A 22,439-nucleotide genomic window follows, 5' to 3' on the forward strand; every position below is an offset into this window, starting at 1 on the left:
TATACTGGGATGAAGCTGTTATTTGATTTATTACAAGTAGTATATACTGGGATGAAGCTGTTATTTGATTTATTACGAGTAGTATATATTGCGATTGAGTTTAAAGAATTTTAATTTAACTTTGCTTTCAATTTTTCCCACTATAGTTTAACTAGCATGAAATTAAGTTATTATATATTGGGATGAAGCTGTTATTTGATTTATTACAAGTAGTATATATTGGGATTGGATTTAAAGAATTTTAATTTTTTATAAATGAAAAATTGGTTGCAAAGTCTATATTTGATAATCATGGAATATTCTTAGTTTAAGTCAAGTCATAATAGGATGGATTAAATCAAGGGCTTGAGAAATGAAAGGTCGCGGTTTTCAATTTTAAATGCAAAAATACAAAATTAAATTAATTTATTATCTCTTTTGCGTCGCAAAAAATTCCCTATTGCAATGGAGATGCAACACTATGTTATTTCATTATTTTAAGTTCAATTTTAGGCCTACATGTTGTTATTTGTATTGATATTTATGCAGAAAGTATTGGAATCTGTTCTATGGGGAAGAAAGTTGTAACACTCCGTATTAATAATCATATTAATAGTAATAATAATAATAAATGAAACAGTAATATATAAATAAACTAGCATTTGCACCTTATGTTGCAAAGGAAACGCCGCAAGGCATAGAGTGGGAAGAATAGCATAAAGTGGAGAAGAATAGAGACATGTATAGAGTGGGGAAGAATAGCATAGAGTGGGGAAGAATAGGGACATGTGAATGGACATTGTTGAAAGCAAGGGTGGATGATAATGAGTTACAATTGCAATAGTTAGTTATGTGTATTCTAAAAATGAATATTTTGTAAATAATAATAGTTTGTGGAAGAATTTATAAAAAGTATGCCATCAACTACATAATTGATATCTACAGAAATAGAAGGCTAGAAAACAAGAATTTTAATTTATAAGATCCAATTTACATGGTTGGTCAACATGTAGAAACCCCTTGTGTCATCTCTCTGTCCAAGTGGGGAATAATAATATGACAATGGAATCAATATTGTGAATACGCAGAGACATAATACTATGGCATGCTTATAGATCGTTGTTGGCTGAATGACCTGCAATTGGCTTTCAAGCTACTGGTTCACCATAAGTTGGATCTACAAAATATTAGTTGGATCTGAAGAACAAATAAAGCTAGGATAAAAGGTCCAAATTTCTGAAATTATTAGTTTCTTCCTTCCCCACCTTTCCATTGTTGTTATTATTATTATAATACTAATAAAATATTATTATTATTACCAGATAGCTCCCTGGATGTTGACAAACAATTAATATTTATTTTATTAGAACAAATCAAGGTACGGATAGAACGCTAGAATTTCTGAAATTATTAGTTTCTTCTTTCCCCTCTTTTTCACTGTTAGCATTATGACACTTCCTTTCACATCCTACAGTGGATTGAACTTGCAGGAAAATTCGAGGTGAACCTTATACCTCTGCCTCTTCTGTTCATTTTTGTACAAAAGGAGGTATATACATCTTCAGTGCATATTTCTAGCCATTATCAACACCTAATACATGCTTTTGTATACAGGGAATTAAATTTTCATCATGTTTGAACTCAACTATTTGCCTTCCAAGGCTGGCTAAAATGGTTGTTGGGCTGAGGGCCTGCACTGCAAATATTTTTATTGACAATGGCCCTTACCAAAAGTTTATTTTCAAGCATTTTCAAGTGGCTTCTGTGGATGAAGAAAGTGCAGCAGTAGTTCTAATAAGTTGATCAGTATATAAAAGAAATTCCCATCTGAAGCCCTGAGTAGGCTATGAGTGAGACTTTTTGCCTCTTCATAAGAGTTAATTAGATAATGTGTTCTACAAACCCCTCTCACATACTCAACTGCATGACTGCCCTATTCAAGAAGCCAGTTATTCCAATAAGCATGTGAATGAAAATCACCTATACAATTTACCAATTACAACAACAACCAACCAACAAAAAAAAAAAAATACTCAGCAGACTAAGGCAAAAAACTGGTCAAGTAATAATCCTCAAAAGGGCCAATATACTGGGACTCTCCATTCAGCTAGGTATTACCACCTATATTTTATCTTGATTTAAGTATATTTCCAGTAACAATTCACCAAACTGTAGTCAGCCTATGTGATGAAACAATATCACCAAAAGTTCAAACTACGCATGTTACCAATAAAATTGTTGGCTAAACCTATAAACAATCTTAATCATCCACTTCTACCTGCCTTCTTAGTATTAGGCTTTTACCAACATGTGTGTGATTAAGTTGTTTCTCATCTTTTATCAGCTACTAGGTTTGACAGAAAAGAAGTGCAAATTTCCTGCCTCCACTATTTAACAAATCTGCTAATTTCTGAATCATTCAAAACTTGAACAGGGCCAATATATTGAAATAACACCATGAGAGCCTCAGAATTTATGCCTCCATTTATAAGCTATCTTAACTAAGCCATTTCTTTTGGTAATCCAAATAACAAAAAAACCATTCCATTTCTTGCCTTTAAAACAGGTATTTTCATCCAACAATTTCTAGTGGCATGCAGAGGAAGATTCATTGAATTTTACCATTCACGCCAGTCTTGGTATGTAGAGGCAGATTCATTGAAATCAGATATTTCTTTTAGCAAAATATAGCAGTGTGATGAATATGTTGGCAACGATTAAATGACCTTTGGTCCACCGCAACGAGGAGAACATGATTCAATAACTATTCGAAGGCTCTGCATGTACAAATGTAGTACACTGTTTTCCTCTGCCCAAGCTACATTTATGGTTGTGATCATCACAGTCTTGTTAGGCATTGAAGTTTTTTCTTGACCACTCCCTAAATCAAAGGCAGTTACAGATGAATTCAACTCTGAACTCTACAAGAGATTGGCTCTTAATTGAACCGTAATAGCCATGGAAATTTATTTATAAAAAGTATGCCATCAACCAGACAGTGAACCTGACCTATTCATAACTCTTTGTTCTCTGAGTTATTGAAGAGAAAAAGTTTTGTTAATGTCGATTGTTTTATCTAAGAAGATGCCTACTTATTCCTTGTGCTTGTAATAAGGCCAATAAGCCTATGTCACATAAAGCACTGCTATATACTATCATGCTCTGTGAATTTGGCCGACCAGTATAGGTCATTGGGGCTGTGATTTCTTGATCTTCGGGCTATAAAAGAAGAAAGGTGGTGGACTTCTCATTCCACATATTTGTAAGGAAGCGAAGAATCTTTTAAAGGACAGTTCTAAGGCCCTTCATAATTTAAGGAAGTCGAGATTGTGTTTTCATATATTTGCAAGCCTTGAAAAGACAATCAGTGGGCATCCTATGTCATCTATATTAGTAAAATCAAGGAACCCTATTTTTGTATTGAAGAAGAGGCCAAGTCCTTATCACTGTTACAAGCGCATATATATAGATATATATAAAAGTGTTAAAAGCCTGTTCCATTCAAGCCAACTTGCAAATAAATAAGGAATATATATTCATGTCTTTGAAACCTTCATAAGAGGTGCCCTGAAGCCAATAAAAATAGAGGATGCAGTTATGAGAAGGGATGGTCCCTTTAGACATTAGTCTGAAAATGATTTTTGAAGAATAGTAAAAGCCCTCCATAATGTCATGATCTAGGAGTTGATGTGATTTTGTTGAGAAGGTTTAGTGGCAGCCCTCCATGTGATCATATTTTTGTCTAGCAGCTGAAGCAAAGGAAGTTCATCGAAGAAAAGTATGCAGCTCCTTTGTGTTGGCACCATTGGATAAGGGTGACAGTACCCTTGGAAGTCTGGAAGATAGAAGAAGTGCGAGGCACTTTGGAGTAGACCCCTGTAGCAGCGTGTATGAACATAAAATCAGAGGTATGGTATCTCTCAAGGTGCCTCATGAAGAACACATTGGAAGAAGGATGTGCATGGCTGATCCTATGTCTTGGCGAGCACAATGAGCAGAGGGCACTATGAGGACACTGATTTTGGCATCTTGATTAGGTCATTGGGCACTTTGATGCGTTAAGCCAGGATCTTATGAAAGACGATCTTATGAATATGGATGCCTGGATGCGAAGGACCCCTCTTCATCATGGATTGGGTAATTTAATGCATATAACCCATTTATTGCAGTGATTTATTTTTTTTTAGGGACTTTTGATATGCTAGTTGCGGAGGTAATATTTCAATGTTCTTACAATAGGAAAGTCCTCCTTCAGCAGCTAAACCACGTGTCATGATAAGAAGTCAATGAAGAGTTTTGTTTTAAGAATTTGTTGATCTGAGTCCAATCTTCTCAGTGGATAAAGCAGTCAATAGTATGTTTGAAGATCTGATCCCTTTGGCACCTCTGCATCAGAATTCTGAAGCTAGCAGTCCTTCCATCCAGTCACCTTGTGCTCACTTAAATTCAAGTCTTGTAAACAAAGATGTCCAACAAGAAAATTTGTTGAGGATCAAATAAGTGACTCTAGGGATACATATATTTATTTGGATTTGATCAATGAATTAAAGAGAGTCCTATGGAGCAATGAAGAACCAAGTTGTTGGCCTGGTTCTCTGAACCACATTAAGAAGGAGCCAAGTGTTCCTATTGTTCTGAGCACAAGAAACAATAAAGGTATGTTATGCAATGGAGCTATCTCTTTTTTACATTCTGGGCATAAGTATGCTTTTGGATAAGTCTTTTGAAAATAAATTTATCCTCCTAGGAGGCCAAGAAAAGTGCAAGAACACAAGAATATGCCAAAGGTCATTTCATGAAGCCAACCTTGGAGAAAGGATTACTCTGTTCTCGATCTTGTGGTATGGAGGCAGAAATGTTATGGTGGACTGCTTAATATTAAAAAGCGGACACACCTACACTTCTCAAAATCCAACATGCATGATCGCTGGCCTCATCCCTTTAAGGGTTACTGCCATTAGGGTAGGGCACACTACAGTAAGAATGGCCAGATGAATAATGCCCTTAAGAACTTAATTAAACAAATAACTTGCTGAATTTAATTAACCAGAAATTAAATTTCAGGCCATATCATCAATCACACAATAACTGGAAATTAAATAGTGGAAGCATAAAAAAGTTTCACACATACAGAGGTAATTTCTCCTTCAAAATCAGATTTTCATTCTTTCAAAAACACTTACGAAGAAACCTTCACAGTGTGCTAAAATCCAACAGCTCTATGGTCAACAAATCACCCTAAACTGAGCAGTACAGTTGGCCCGAGAAGATATGGAATGCTGTATGTCTGGATTGTGTTGCTTTATGGATTGCACGACCCTATCTACATGAACATATGGAACTACTTTGTAAACTACATGGAACTGCCTAGATCCATATGAATGTAGATATCTGCTTTGCATGGTCTCTCCCTGCTGTCGTATATTCTCTCTTGCTCTTCAATTCAGACAGTGAATCCGACCTATTCATGCCTCTTTGTTCTCTGAGTTATTGAAGAGAGAAAGTTTTGTTAATGTCGATTGTTTTATCTAAGAAGATGCCTACTTATTCCTTGTGCTTGTAATAAGGCCAAGAAGCCTATGTCACATAAAGCACTGCTATATACTGTCATGCTCTGTGAATTTGGCCGACCAGTATAGGTCATTGGAGCTGTGATTTCTTGATCTCCGGGCTATAAAAGAAGAAAGGTGGTGGACTTGTCATTCCACATATTTGTAAGGAAGCGGAGAATCTTTTAAAGGACAGTTCTAAGGCCGTTCATAATTTAAGGAAGTCGAGATTTTGTATGCATATATTTCCAAGCCTTGAAAAGACAATCAGTGGGCATCATATGTCATCTATATTAGTAAAATCAAGGAACCCTATTTTGTGTATTGAAGAAGAGGCCAAGTCCTTATCACTGTTACTAAGAGTTTGGACACAGTACACAAATTCTACATTTCACAGCCATAAAAATAACGCGATTTTACTGTATACCATATCTGCTTGTTATTCCATTCGTAATTAAAGATTTATTTTGTCATTTAGACTCTAGAGTAACCACTTAATCTTCATTTTCTCTTCTAATCAAGTAATAGATCTACGAATCTAACTCTTGAAGTTGGTTGTTTCTAACAGATCTTCCACACAGAGGCGGGTGTTGCAGTCCTCTGAATCTCTTGCTGAACAATTTGTGGTGTTAGAAGATCCCTCAGTGTCTCACAGAAATACATTAGAAGAAGCAATATCATGTGATCAAGAACTTGGGAAAGCAGCTTGCTCTTCCTCTTCATATTCTCTTCTAGCGTTTGGTATATATCAAGGAAACAGTTGTATGATTCCAGCATGATAAATAGTTGACTACATTTAACCAGAGTTTCATAAAAAGAGGAGAGAGCCACGATTCCAACATGATAAATAGTTGACTACATTTAAGCAGAGTTTCATAAAAAAGAGGAGAGAGCCGCGAAGAAACAAATTTGTTTTTGCATTTGATCGCCAGTTTGAAATAAAAGTATTGTCTAAAAGTGATTTGCCACCTTTTGATAAAAGACCACAATCAAGATAAAGCACTCGTGGGTTCCAAATTGGCTAAAATAACACCTGTGTTGAATGGCCATTTAAGGCTTGGTCTGGTAGTGTTTCATTTGTACCATACTTCATTACCTGCACAACAATACAAATATTATTCTAAATATGCTTTAAGCAATGCTTTCACCAAGTGATCTGTTAGAACTATTAGATGGTTTGTCAAACTATTTCTCAGAATTCTTTTTAAAATGCATCAAATATTTCATTAGTGAACAATAAAAAGCACATCATGCAATCCACATCATCAGGCCAAAGCTTGAATGTGAAAGCTTCTGCACGAGACAACAAATCCTCTTCGGCACCAGCTCAAGTGAATATAACTATTTTTTTATTTAATGAACCTCTGTATCTAATTTCGCATGGTACTTTTGCCCAAATAACCTTTAATCTGGAAGTAAGAGATCGCTTTATGGCCATCTTAGTCGCTATTTCTGTCACAAATTTGTATAGGATAGATCCGGAGCAAATATTTCATTTGAAAGCTTTACATCCCTTCAAAATCCATTTCATAGATCATACAAAAGTAAAACAAAGTTATACAACCGTAGGTACGATCAGCTATTTGATTAATCACAACCAACAACAACTCCATAAGCCATTGGAAAGTCAACTACAATCAAAGAGAAGATTGTATTTATATGTGGAGCAGAGCTTATCCATGCACAAAAATCTTTAATTTTATCATAGGAAGGAATCTATTTTGAACCAATAGCGTGTATACTTTTTTGGGGCTTCATAATATTTGGTGTTCCAATCCTAAAAACTTCATAATTGAAAGTGGCATTATATTATTTGTAGACAACTATGGACCATGCAATTATGTAAGATAAAAATCATGATTTTTGAGAGAGATAAAAAGGAGTATCTTTCTTCTTACTCTAGGTGGAGGTACTTGGATCTTTGTTAACTACTGATAAAAGTTGTTTCTATTCTTGAGCTTGATGGATTTGTATTCTCCTAGGCTTTCAACAAGTTCTCCTTTTGTTGAGGTATTTTAATCACTTTAACAAAAGAATGAGTAATTTGTAGCTCTATCAATTCATTCATTATGTTATAAGTCATCTTCATCATTGCATTAGCTTGTTCCTTGTATGCTATTCATTAGCTTGATGAAGGGTTGAATGAGGAGTATTATTGAATGCTTTTCCTTTACCTACTTGATTTCTAGGCTTGAACCTACTTAGTTGAGCTCTTGTTTGAATGAAATTTTCTTGATCTTTTTCATAATTTTCATGTTCAGCATAGTTTTACGGAGTAAAAGTTTGTATGCTCTCTTCACATTGCATGCATTCTAGGACATTTGATTCTTGAATTCTTTCATTGGTTGAAGGATCTGAGTACTCATGAAGTTCTTCAAAAGTGCCATTTTCTTTCAAAATGACTACATTTGGATTTGGCACACAAAATGCTCTTGGTCCATGTCCTTTGGGCTTCTAATTTTAATCAATTGTTCTCTAGAATTCAACATCACTGTTTTTCCTATTTCTCATGAGATAAGCTTATCATTTCTCTTGATAAACTTATCTCGATGAATTCCAGTTAATTTGCAGTTTCTCCATTGCAGTCAAAACCTACTAAACATGGCCATTGAATTTATGCCCTTGACCATTACAGACGAACCATCCTCATCTTTTCAAAAATCAATGAAAACCATGGCACGGTAGAAAATCCAGAAATTCATATTGCAGATGTGTTTAATATATTAATATGAATATGAAAATCTTGGAGCCCTAAATCAAACCCAGATACATGAACCATACACTGAAAGTGGAAAATATCTTAAAAACAGGCAAGGGCATCAGATATATTCCCATAATTGAAAATTAAAATACATTACAGAGAGAAATGTTTATTTGTTTTAAGTTAAGGGGCCTTAAGCCCATGAAACATAAAACTGCATCTACAAGCGCACTGCCTCTTAAGTGGCTTCTCCAAGACAGCAGAGATATACATTTCTTTGAGCTCGGGCCCTCTATCCAACTTATGGGCAACAGACCATTTCAGCTTCTTATACCCTAGCTGCTCAATCATGGGCACATAGATCTTGACCTGATCCTTTGTGCACAAAAAATGATCTAGCCAGAACAGGCCTCTAGGCCTCAGAATCCTATAGATATCATAGAGTACAAATTCCAGCAGCTGTGAGGGAATCCAATTGCTCAAGATATGCATAGAATGAACAATGTCCAAAGTATTTTCAAAGAATGACAGCCTCTGTGTTATAGTGATATACATGGGAATAACCTCTCTCGAGGCAATGAAACTGTTGAAGGGCCCGTTCAAGTTCATGGAAGTCATACCTGTATGATACACAAGAAAAGATACTGGGAAATATCAAAAGCACCTGTACTTCAACTCCGCCTCAAGTAGGACATAAAAAATAAGCAAAACCTGATGCTTACTTCAATCTCTAGGGTACCAGGTTCATTGTTGGGACAAATAGTCTTCAAAGAGGTTATATCTGACCAATGAATCTCCATCTTGCTCTTCAGACCACCCTCCAAGACTTCCCAAACAAGTCTAAGCTTTGCATCATAGCATTTTACCACCAAGTCTCCTTCATATCTTGAAATACGCTGGCATCATCAGCATCTTTATGTCAATGCAATCTTGCTAAATGTGCATTACTTACTACCATATCATGAGTTTCCATCAGTGGCTATCAAAAGGCTTGTTCAGGTGAACAAAAATATTTAATATGTTCTGACAAGATTGAAGAATTTAATATGCAAACTTAGCTGTATTAATTTCTTATGCATATTACCTCCCAAGAACCAATTCTCAAAACCAAGGCTCAGAAGTTTGAGGCCTTGTACTTGTCAGCAATAGCCGGTCCTGGTGTACACTTTGATTCATTCTTTCTCCCCACCTCCAGGCTGGAATTATTTATAGCTAAGGGAGCTGCTGAGTCCCCTTCAGAAAGATTCATTTGAATAAGTTCTATAAATGAAGGAATTTTCTTCAGCGTTAAACCCAATGGACTAGCCTCCTCGAATGGATGCAACAAAAATCCTGGAGAGAATGTTGTGCTTGTTACAGGGCTCCACTGCTAATCCACCAAAACATGAAATAGAAGCATCATTGCCAAAGAGAATAGAAGGTAGATACAAAAACAAACGAATGAAATCCACACCATGCAATGCCTCAGCGAAGTTTTGTAGAAGCACACAACTTTCTTAAATTCCTCAACAATGTCAAAACACATATTTTCAATTCTTGATACCCTACAAAAAAAAATCAAGATTCTCAAGACATTCAAAATTTATTAATGACCAACCAGGTAAAAACAAAAATCTATTTGAGGTTGTAAACAAATTCAGAGTGCCACTAATACGGAAAACACCGTATTATTGACGATTTAAACAAATTTTGGGCAAAAACGTATTTTGAGCAAATGATGTTTTATTTAATTTTGCCCAACAGAATTTCAGGGCTCAAACATAGCTTCATACTTGTAAGTCACCAACATTGTTGAAGTACTCTCGGAGGTTTCAACCAATTGCTTATCCATTTACACTTTCATTCATAACAGTCTTGGTGACCCATGGTACTCTTCAAATCACTTTTCTCAAAACATTTCAACATAGCCGTTGGAAAAAGGGAGGTGAATTGAATAGTTAAAAACTTAAAGACTCTTTTACTCCACCTCTACAGGTCCTAAGGAGAGATGTTTATTTGTTTTTGCACTAGCAAAGCTCAAGGTTCAATCTTAACTTTATGCTTATGTTCCACTCACGTTATAGATGAGGCTTAGCAGTTCTGCGTAAATTTTCAAACATCATAGCCGTTGGAAAAAGGGAGGTAAATTGAATGGTTAAAAACTTAAAAATATTTAACTCCATCTCTGCATGTCCTAAGGAGAGATATTTATTTGGTTTTGCTTTCTAGATGTGGCTTAGCAGCTTTGCACCAGCTTTTTAGAATTTTTCAAACATTTCATTTCACTCGTTGCAATCATGGTGAACCAGGTCCCTCTCCAAATCACTCTCCCAAACTCCATCTGTATTCTCACAGGCTGATGATATGGATAGCTTTAGGCTCCTTTCGGCCTAGAAACCAACCCTGATCCATTTATTTCAAAAATAAAGACTCACCCAAAGCAAACTACACTCCATAAAAATGAAAAGAACAATGAATATGTCCTGTAACAACCATAGCATTAAAGTCTATTTGTTGGTTTTATAACCCATACTATAACATATAATCAAACTCAACATAATCAATGATGGGTATGTTCATGCAGGCCAGATTCGTAATAAAAAAAAAGCTAAAACTCAAATAAAGGACTTGAAAAATAAAAATATAAACAATGAGCATTACTCACTGGGAAAATTACCAGACGATACTTGGTGCGCTTGTGTCTCAGATGGAGTTCTTCACCAGCAGTTTCATCCGCATCTATTTTTGTAGTGCCATCGTGATATTTAGTCATAAGATCTCTAGCCATGATTGCTAAAATCTCTCTCCTAAAACCGACGATACTTGGTGCGCTTGTGTCTCAGATGGAGTTCTTCACCAGCAGTTTCATCCGCATCTATTTTTGTAGTGCCATCGTGATATTTAGTCATAAGATCTCTAGCCATGATTGCTAAAATCTCTCTCCTAAAACCCGGCTCCATTTCCACCACGGTTAAATCCAGGCCCAAAAACAAGGTTCAGTTCTTATTATTGTTATCATAAAAGCTGCCCTAAATTGCTCCCTGCACTTTCCCAAAGGGTGGTAGTATGAAGAAGAGAAATTGTGTGATTCAACTATTCTAAAATTGAATCCACCCCAAACCATCAAAGGAAGAAGTGTAGAAACAAAATATAAGGGCATTCAATGCAAGAGACTCACTATTTCTAAAGAGAATTGGTTTCAGATTGAAACGAAAATTTGATAAATCATATCTCCAACAATGTACTATCATAAAGAGAAAAGTGAAGCAATTTTGAAAATAGCTAAGCTGGAAGAGTGTTTCTGAATAAACCACCCTATCGTTGAGAGGAGCCTAAAAATAAATATACCAAGTCGCAAACGGAACTTAAATGACAGAAAGTGAGGTTGAGAATGAGTTTTCTCACAATGTTAAGATTGATACCATCCACAGGGAACGATGGTAGGTCGTGTAACAGGTAACATATGTTAGGGATATTAAGCAGAGAATTTAGGTTAGGGATGTCAGGCACAGACAATTGCTCGATACAGATGGCTCGATTCCTTCACCAACCACCAAATATAAAATGCAAGAATATAGAGAAAGAAATAAACAATGCATAATAATAACGTTACAACGTTGAAGTCCAGTGGTGGTTGCAAAAATATGAAGCGTAAATGAAAATTATACAATGGACCAATGTTATCTATGCCAGCAGAAATACGTTATATTGTAACAAAATATTCCAAGCATAATGTAGTGGCAGGTGTAGTAACGGTGGTTCGATGCTTCCATGGGTAACGAGAGGAATATTATTTTTTTAAACGTTACATATTATACATCCTTATCATATTATATTACAGTGGTCGATATTACGGTGGCATCCTTAATATTATAGTCATATCAAATAATGCCATATACCAACCAAAGCAGTTACAAGGCAGATAACCTACGGTTTTCTTGTCGCTATTACAGACATATACGTTCATGTTTCGCATGCTCAGCGCACATATGTCAAATGGAAAGTGGAACGTTTTTAAATATTTTTTAATGTTTTAAAACAGTTTTTATTAAATCAGACTTATTAAATTAGACTGCTGATTTTTGTTCAATCGTTTAACAAAAGATCTAACGGCTACAATTATGACAGAAAGACATTTGGGGGAGTTCATTTTAGAGGGAAACGCCTTACGGCGTAATAACAAATAATGAAGAAAATATTATAATAAATAAAATAAAAATTAACAAAAAAAATATATGAATAAATAAATAAAATAACAACTAATGAACAAATATAATAATCAGGAAATAAAATAAAAATCGGCATGTACACATGGAGGGTGCAGATGTAGATCCCTTTCCAATCCCTCTACAGCTTTTAGAATGGGTTGTTCTATTTAATCATAGAGAAGGGGGAAGAAGAGGCATGCATTCATTCAATCATTCTTGAAGAAGGAAATGTTGGAGGGAGACAATCACTGGAAGTAGAAATTTGGTTGAGGGCTCATGGATGAGAATTGTAAGAAATATTAGTTAAACTCGTCTAATGTTGGGTGGAGAGTCATCCCCAACACATTGTTGTGTGTAGTGGTCCAAGATCAGTGGAATTCGAGAAACGTCGTAACACCATAAACATCACTAAGAAATATTCACTCCTCAGGTGTAATGGTCCAAGATCAGTGGAATTCGAGCAACGCTGTAACACCATAAACATCACTAAGAAATCTTCACTCCTCAGGTATGTGACATTGTTTAAAATTTTATTGGATATTTTAATAGCTTAGTTATTGTATTTTGTTGTATTCTTAATTTCTACGATGTTACACATGGCATCATAGCAAAATATATATATCTGTGTGTGTGTGTCCGAGGAAAATCTGGGTAGATCCACTAAAAAAAATATTGAGTTGAAGTTAACTAGGTTGAATGAATTTTATGAACTATTCTACATGTTAGTAGTTTTTAAGGTAGGAAATTGTACTAAAAAATTGATCCATGAGCATCCAAAAGCCTACGAACTCTATCTCTAATGGTAGCTATCAATTTTAATCCCCTTCTGCTAGGGTTTTATTCTCGAGAGACATGTTAGAGTGTGTGGCACAAATTTGAACATGTTGTAAATGTGTTGCAAAATTTTGAACATGTTGTAAATATGATATTAAAAAAAAGAAAAAGTTTTTCCATAGTCTATTTGTATTGTTAAATTTTACAAACCAAGGGTTGATGTTCAAATGGTTGTACAAGTTATTGAATATATTTGAAATAATTTTATGATGAAAAAATAAGTATTAAAGGCCAAGCATTCTAAGAAATGAAAGAAAATTCTATGTTTATTCGCCAATGTTAGTTATGAAATTGAAATTTATTTAATTATGATTACTTATTATGGACCTCATAACCGTAACCAACCTAGAAACATGAGATGAATAAAAAAGTGCTAGAAGTGAGTAAGTGGAATATTTACAAATGATTGGAAGAGAAAAACAAGAAGTAATAATTATTCAAGTACTTTGGGAATAGTGAGGTATCTTTTGAATGAATAACCATATGGAAAATGATGAAGGACTCGTAGTTGAATTTTTCCATATAAGAACAAGAATAAGAATTCATGAAGTTAGACAAGGTGATAAGATTGAGTAATAACACTATGGAGTTGTTAGAATTGATGGTAGCTAAATTAATGTTCACAGAAGTATCTTATGTATGCTTGATGGTTAACATGGAAATGTTATGGAAAATTTAGAATTTAGTAATGCGTAAAGAATTTTATATACAAATGTTTAAGGGCTTTCTTTATCAAATGACAAACTCTCTTAAGGATATACACTAAGATAGTTGGACAACATGATTGATGAGTAGGGATGGCTAGTGAGAGTCATAATGTTGATGCATATAATTCTAAGAAGTCAAGATACAAAATTGTGCACTAAAAATACCCACAACTCACTATAGTAAGCTAGAAAAACTATTTAAATCATCAAGCACAACAACTATCTACCTCTGGAAAAGATAATAGACTTTGTAAACTAGCAACTAGCCTGAAGTGTAATAATGGATGTTATTGGGAACTTATAATGAAACCTTGAGAAGAACTATGCAAATCAGAAATTGACAAGAAAAGTAAGACTTAACTAATAAAAAGTTTATGCACTCATCATTTCATGAGTGGTTAAATTTCATTACGAAAGGAAGAATACATTACTGTAAATTAGATCTCAAGATAATGAGACTTATTTAAAGTTTAATGATATACTTAAATGGAAATACCTATTAAATTGTCAATTGCTAGCTGAAGGAAAATGAAATGATTATTGACAAGTCATTAGAATCTAGATGAAAACATGACACTAACATTATTGATGAGATAGCCGAGATTTTGAATAATCTTATTTCATTGTTTGTATTCATTGTTTATATAAGAAGATGAAATTAATTTTTCTGATGAATCATGATAAGAAGGCTATATCATATTATTTCTCTATATTTGATATGTAAGATTCTCATATTTATTATGTTATGAGATGAGGATATATTGACATGTGCTTCCATTTATTATATAATATCCTCATATATATTTGATGCATATACTTATGGTGGTATTCTAAGACGTGAAGCATCTGGTAATTGCATGCAATTTTACTAGTTAGAATCTTGTGATAACAATGATGCTATGTTCTCACGATGGTATGCAAGAGTTTGCATGGGGATTATTTTCTATTATATTATGATGGTGTAACTAATGCTGAGATGTGTTGATTAATAGGAAATCCACCAACGGCCAAGAGGGCCAGATTATTTGATGATCTCGTGGGAGCCCATACCTAAGCAGGAGAATGTGTACAAAAAAAAATGGGTTATGGATATACTCAATCACTACTACATATGCCAGCGTTTCATTTTTCTTGTGTAACTTGTTATAGCCTAAATCTACCTCAGGCCAAAGAAAGGCAGGTCTAGGGTAACATCAAACCACACTTAACCTGGTAGATAGCCCTACTAGGTCAGGAGAGGGCTCTCTCCTTGTCAATCTCAGGAAAATATGGCAAATAATGCTAGAAATGACTGATGTAAATACTAATTTTAGGCTAGGTATATGCTCAGAGGAGTTTGATTGATTTTAATGGTTGTTTGCTAGATCAAATGAGGAAGGCAGTTTTCGGTCCAGGAAATCAACTTAGATTTGCAAAGGTTTCTGTGGGGAGAGGTAGGCAAGTGTTTTAGCACTTTGAATTGGGTGTAATGGTGAGTCTAAAGACTGGTGAGGAGTTGGAGAGGGCATGTAAGTGTCATGAGTCCTCCTCAAATAGCATAAAACATTTAAAACTAAATAAACCCCAAGGCAGAGCATTGAAACATCAACGAATTCCACCTTTTACACTTGATTCATTTATTTATGCAGAAAAAGAGAGATATGATGGCACATATAAACATATGATAAACTGAATAACAGAGGAGAAAACAATACTAATTCACATTACCACAAGAATCCCACAAAATGCCACAAAACCCTGGTTTATTTCCTTGCCAAACTGCAGAAGTGATGTACAAAGTAGCTCAATGCATCCACAAGAGTCCAGTGTTGACAAATGACTAAGAAAGTACAAGATATAGGCATCAAACCACCTATGCTAGCCATCAGGGGTCGAATCCATGAGTCAAGGAGCTGTTTCAACAAGATCTAAACTAGGAACTGAAAAATAGGTAGTGGAATAGCTTGCCTCTAAAACTATGGAAACTGATTCATTCAGCTCAAAACCACCTAAAACTGATGTATCTACCTCCTTAAGTCAATTTTCATCATTTTTACATCATAGTACATCAATTTACATCATATTACATCATGAATTTATCAAAGAGAGAAGAAAAAGTTAAACTGGTAGAAAACTAGGTGAAATTTTGAGCAAACAAGCAAAACTGGCAAATTTTTCTCCTATGCGTAGTGGCACTGATTCTATGTGTGGTGCTTTTTCTAGGCCAATTTTGGAAGGCTTCTCGAAGTCCAAATCAGGTGTAGAATAGCTCACTGGAAATCTTGGTGAGTCTACTTTCTAGGACAACTTGAATTTTTTTATTTGGAGTCCATTTTTCCCTGCAAAAATACAATCCCCCAAGACTGCTTTCTATGTGGCAAAAAAGTGGCAGAGAGGGCACTTTTTGGGTGTTTTTGCCCTTTTTGGAGGTCCAGAACTTGTCAAAACTTCTCAGCCATTTCTGAGCATGCATAACGTTTCATGGTGATTCCAATAATGTAATTTTTTTTACAAATGGAGGCCCCCATCAAAAGCATAGTGCCAGTGGGGCTACGCACCTGCTGAAGAAACCAGTTTTTTGCTTCAAAAAATTCAAAAACGATAAAAACTTCACCAAATTTCCGTAAATTTGGCATGAGTGATCCTTGTTATGTGCTATGTTGGGCCAATGATGCATCAACCAAGATCTTGAGCTTATCTTGATCTTTTTTTCTCCTCAAAGATCTCTTTAGTTTAGCCTTTAACCTCTTCACCCTTGTTTTGCAAATTTTATTCCGGGTTAAGTAGTGATAGGCCATATGGCACAACATTTTCTTCTCCTTATTAGATTTCTCAAGAAATTTCTCCAAGTGAATGTTTGCCCTCTCTAACCATGATTCCCGGTCAGCCTCAATTTCTTGCTCAAGGGGTGTCATTTTGATTTTCCTTCTTTTTGCTACTTGCCTATTTTCTCTAATTGTTTGTAGCTCCATGATAGTATTTTTATCCTCCAGTCGCTTGTTCTCTTGCTCAAGGAAGTTAATGATCCATTTAGCCCTCTCAAGGTCAAGTGACAAGGCTTGGATTTCAGCCTCTTTTTCTTTGATGATCATATCTTTGAGTTTTGAGCTTTGAGGGCCCAAATCAATGTCATCTTCCTGAACCAAAACAAAATCTCTATCTTGACCTTCAGTAGGCCCTTCATCATGCAATTTTTTCTTTCCTTTGTCCTGTACCTATACTGCTGAAGAAGAAGGCAAAGCCCCTTTCACCCCAGGTGAAGATAGCATTTGCCTATGATCTGGTGAAGGAAACGAGACCCCTTCCACCCCTGGTGGAGATAATACTCGTTTGGCAGCTGCAAATAGTCTCCTTGTGCCTTTCTCATAAGTGAAAAACATTGGCACACCTGTAGTTTCAGTCTCATGAACATCTAGCTGGTTTGAAGGCCCTCCTTCCTCTTGAAGCATCGATGGAGTCACCTTAGGGCTTTTGAAAACCTCATGTGCAATGAAGGTATCCCATGAAATATTCAACAAGCTTAGCTGATGCAAAACAACAATTTTAATCAATGAAAAATGGTAAATGCTATTGAACTGCTGAGAAAGAGATTTCCTTTGCACATATAGAGCCATCTTCTCAATATTCCTATATATAAAATATGGGAGGTTCATCATCCTCACTCTTGTGAAATGCATCAACAATCTAACAAGGTAGGTATATAGACGAGAAAACCTCCCTTCACAGGTGAAATACTTGATGATGAGTTTCATGAGTGGAGCATAAGTATCTTGCAAGTATTTGAAAGGAAAGACCCTACTGATTTGCCTCTGATAACTAGCCATGATGTAAGACTCATAATGATGTCTGCCCACATGCTGCCCCTTATTCCACTATTCACCCACATTAGGGATGCCTGTTGCTGCTGCAATGGTTTCAAGTGTCAAGGTGAAAGAGACACTAGCTAGGTTCACCTGGCCATTGTGAAGATGAAGAACAAATAACCTAGCAAGCTCATGGTCATATTTCACCCTCTCCACCATTTCACAAAACTGGTAACAAGACTGATGTTTAAAACAGGTTACTGCAAGAGGGAAAGCAAGTAACTCTGTGAGAGTGGTAGGCTCCTCCCAATTATGTTTTCCTCCTTTATGTGGTTTTCTTGGTGCATGAGCCTCTTGGTAAGAATCAATGACAGTTTCATCACGCCTCTCATATGTTGAGTCTATCTCCATACTTGCAAATTTGGAGAGAAAAATGATGAGTATGAAGAGATTTTTAAAGTATGAGGGTGAGTAGGGTGGACTGCTGTTTTTCTTTTGGGAAATGAGGGATTGACTAATAGTATGACTGTAAATGAGGGTTTTGATGGTGGAAGTAATGTAATGAGGGAATAGGAAATGGGAATTAGGGTTTTGGGAATGTATAAGGTTAATGTTTAGGAATAATGTATAGGGCTTAGGGTTTGGTAATAGGGAGTGAGTGCCAATGATTTTGGGAGAGGGAAAGAGGAAGGGATTTAGGGAAATTTAGTGCAAGGGAATGGAGTGTAGGAAGATAATCAAAGGGGAATTAAAATAGCAAAAAACAAAACCCTATGCAAATTTGGCAAGACAATTTTAGAGACAGCTAGGGTTTAGTTTTTAGACACACAAATCACCACCATAGATGAAAAAAATCCCTTGCTAGACCAGATGTGAGGCTTTACTTACTTGTTGAGAGGTTACTTGTGAATTTGGAGGGAGAGGAAGGTGATGAAATTTGATTTGGAGCTCAACAGGCAGGTGTGTAGCGCTGCCTCCCAGGTGCGTAGCGCACTTTGTATGCGTAGCGCACAATCAAAATTCAATGCAAAACCTCCGCCAGGTGCATAGCGCCAGTGAAGATTCATGTTTTTTGCTCAATTTCGCTTCTTTCTCCCGCAAACCTGATTTTCTCCTTTTAACTCACTCTCTTTCACAAAATGAATACTTTCAAACACAAAGAAGAACTTTATATCCCCTTGGTTTTAATTTTTCATTTACAAACCTTCTTTTCTAAAGTCTTATTCACTTTGCTTTAAAAACTTTGTTTTTCATTTTGCAATTTGACTCTTCTTGATCACTTGATGAACTGATGCATTGATGTTTTTGCTTCTTGCAATGGATGGAGTTGGAAAGGTGACCAAGGGCAGTAGTTGGAACTTATTACATATAAAAACATTGAAATTACATAAAATTTGTACATGAAATGGAAAAAACACTGTTTTCACCTGAAAACAGAGTTTTGAGGTAAAAAACCTTTATGAAGCATATAATCAGTGAATTTGTAATTTTATGAACTTATTAGACCTCCTCATGTGCCTACTGACCTCTTATTGAGTTTTTTATGACCATGGTGGCAAACCCTAGACCTAGTGAGACCTAAAACCCTAAAACTGATTTTGGTAAATGGAATGAAATAAAATGACAGTAAATGACCTGAACATGTGACAATAGGTCAGCAGGTAAATGGCATGAGGGAAATTGACAATGAACCACTACCATCTGTTGATCCATGACCTAATGGAATGCAACTGATCGTATGAGACACCTAATATGCATGCAAAAAGAGAGATTTGATCACTGATGGAGGGATGAAGATACCGACACTAACATAAATCTTGATGGATAGATCTTGAGGAGCTATGGGCCGTCTTGAGGAGGCCAAAAGATTGATATTGAATTAATATGTCGAATTCCAGAGAAGGCATGAGGACTTTGATGCTTGGGGCTATGCACCTTAGTGAGTCGTGGAGGGAGTTATGTGTTATAGTATCATTCAACACTCCTATAGACCTCATTCTATTCTTTGGCCTTGGGTAGTTCCTTTAGCCTTGCAGACTTGACTTTATCTAAAAAACATATATGTGAAATTCCACACACAACTCTACCCACACAAAAATGCATACATACGCAGGTCCCAAAACACTATACCCACATATACATTTTTAAATATGAAAAAATAAAATAAATTGCTATTTTTTGGGTAAGGTTTATGGGTTTTATTGAGATCCCACCTACAGGAGCGTGTGGCCTAACTGAAATAGAAAATTTCAGGGTCTATATATACACCCCTTGGGTAGGCCTAATTCATAGAAGAAGAGATATATTGACATTATATTTGATTTCCACCAGATCTAGTCCTCTTTTCCCATAGCTCCTACACTCCTAGTCTCTAGGAAACCCTGGTTTACTTTGCAGAGGTGCTCAGTCTCCTTATCTAGAATCTCCTTGCATCTATTAGGGAGGTTGTCTTTGTGGCTGGGACTAGACAGGTCTGAAGGAAGGACTGATCACTACCAATGGCCTCGATTAGGTTGTATCTATCCTGTACTTACTGTTATTCATCATTAAAGAAGCTCATGTCTTGTTACCGATATATGTTGTCATCTTATGAATGATAGTCAAAATTGTTATTTATGATGATCTAACATATTCTTATGCATGTACTTTAAATTATATATCCTATCTATGCTTCTATGATTGATTTGTAGGTCTGTATATCTTAGAGGAAGGAGAGGTTTTGGACCCTACAGGAACATCTTGAAACGTGGGAACCTCGGGTACATTCTTGGGGACTCTACTGGGGAATGTCATTAGGTATTTCCTAGAAGGGTTGTTTTCTTTGATTTTGTTTTTTAGTTTGTTGTTTCCTATTCTTTTCAACCTTCTTAAGTCTTGGGTAATTTTGTATTTCAGCCTGATCTTTCATTTCCGAGCTTTCTGTTTTATTTTTCCTTAGTCTTCCTTTTATACACACTTTTCGTTATAGGAAGTCACGTACATATGAATATTATTTCAAAGGAACTCGTGCATATGTTGGTTTCTTCACACACAGTTGTGAATACATAGAACTTTGTCTAAACAATCACGTATCTATCTGGAAAAATGAAAATTTTTCATTTCTTGAATTTGTTGAGGCTTTCACCTATTTTTCTTATTCTTTCTTGATCTTTCTGAGGTTTGGAATCATCTTGATGATTACTTTTGTTGATTTCTTTCCTCTTGTTTGAGAAATGGTTATTTCAACCTAGGGTTTTCATTTTATGAACCATTTTTTACTTGAAGTTGGGTTCTAGATCTTCCTTTTGAGGTATCTAGTTGTTTTATGGCTCTAGAACAGATCATTATTGTTTATGAAGTTGTTGATAACCTATTCCTTGATTTTCTTCCCATGTGACCTATAAGTTAGCTCTTTAGATTTCTCCTTCTTGTTTTTTGAAAAGTGATTGGGATTCTTGGGCGAATGAGAGGTTTCAATTCTCTTAAGTCTTTCTGATTTTCAGAGTCTTTTGCATCATTTTGGCCAAGGTTCTTGAAGTGCTAAGACTCCAATTTGCACTAGTCTTTTAGTATTTGTGATCATATTTGTGACTAAGTGGACTTGGGTGTTCGTCATGATTTTGGATTTGAGATCTTTGGTTTGCTTCCCTTTTTGAATTTTCAATTTTTCAATATCCTTAAAAGAAAAAGAAAAACATTTTCTTGTTTCTTTCTTTTCTTTCGTTTCTTGGTTTTATAATCTTTTTTGTTTTAGAAAATATGAAAATTGTGGTGATAAGGTCAATTGTCTTTTTTTCTTTGGGAAGTGTTCTTTGCTTTGGAATTTTCTCCTCTTTATTGTTTGCATTTTCCCTTATCTTTTTTATCACATTTTCTCACCTTCAAAGCTCTCTTTGAATCTTTCATTTTCATACTAGTGTGCATTAGGTTAGATTCATTTTAGGCATCATTTAGTTCTTTTGTTATATTTTTAATTTGTGAGTACCAAATTGGAAAAGAAAAATAAAAAGTATTTTTCTTTATTATGTTTCTCACAGAACCCTTGCAGAAATCTCTTTCATTGAATAAAAAGATGTGTTGGAATCTCATGTAGCCTAGGTTTTCTATTGATTTATTTTGCGTCATAGCATCATCAATTGCACTTTTATTTCACTTTGTCCTAAACAACAACCAACTAAAATGAGCACTTAAATTAAAATGAACCAGACTTTTCCTTTTTTTCATAGTAACATCAAGTAGTCTACGGAATTTTAGGGCCTTGGAATAGGTGGGTGGAGAGTAAAATATCCGAGGCCACTTAAGCTGAAAAATATAGAAGTTTATTGATGAGTGGAAATAGAGTGGTTTTAGGCCATCTTGGAAATCTCCTCTATCAAATTAGCCAAGCACAACGACATGTGAATATAGGGAAAGAGAGATACCCCCTCTCCTATTTGTTGGGTCCCACACCCATGACTGCTTCGCTTGACTTTTGTTTATGATATGGTGTCCTTAGTTACCTTTCCTATGGACCACACAGGTGACTACAGGGGGGAATGCCCATGGTACCTATCCCAGATGTTGCATCACTTCCATAGTATTTCTATAGGGTTCCCTTGCGAATCCTGGGTACATGGACCTGCAAAGGCGGTTGCATGGAGGCTAGCGTAACTTCTTCTACTACCTTCACTAATAGGCTTGGGCCCTCATCATTTAAAAATACCTTCCAGAGATCGTTTTCT

The sequence above is a fragment of the Pinus tabuliformis genome, chromosome 9 (genome assembly GCF_031772625.1).
Source record: "Pinus tabuliformis cultivar Carrire ecotype Pingquan chromosome 9, CPIR1, whole genome shotgun sequence".
In the NCBI taxonomy this organism is placed as follows: domain Eukaryota; kingdom Viridiplantae; phylum Streptophyta; class Pinopsida; order Pinales; family Pinaceae; genus Pinus; species Pinus tabuliformis.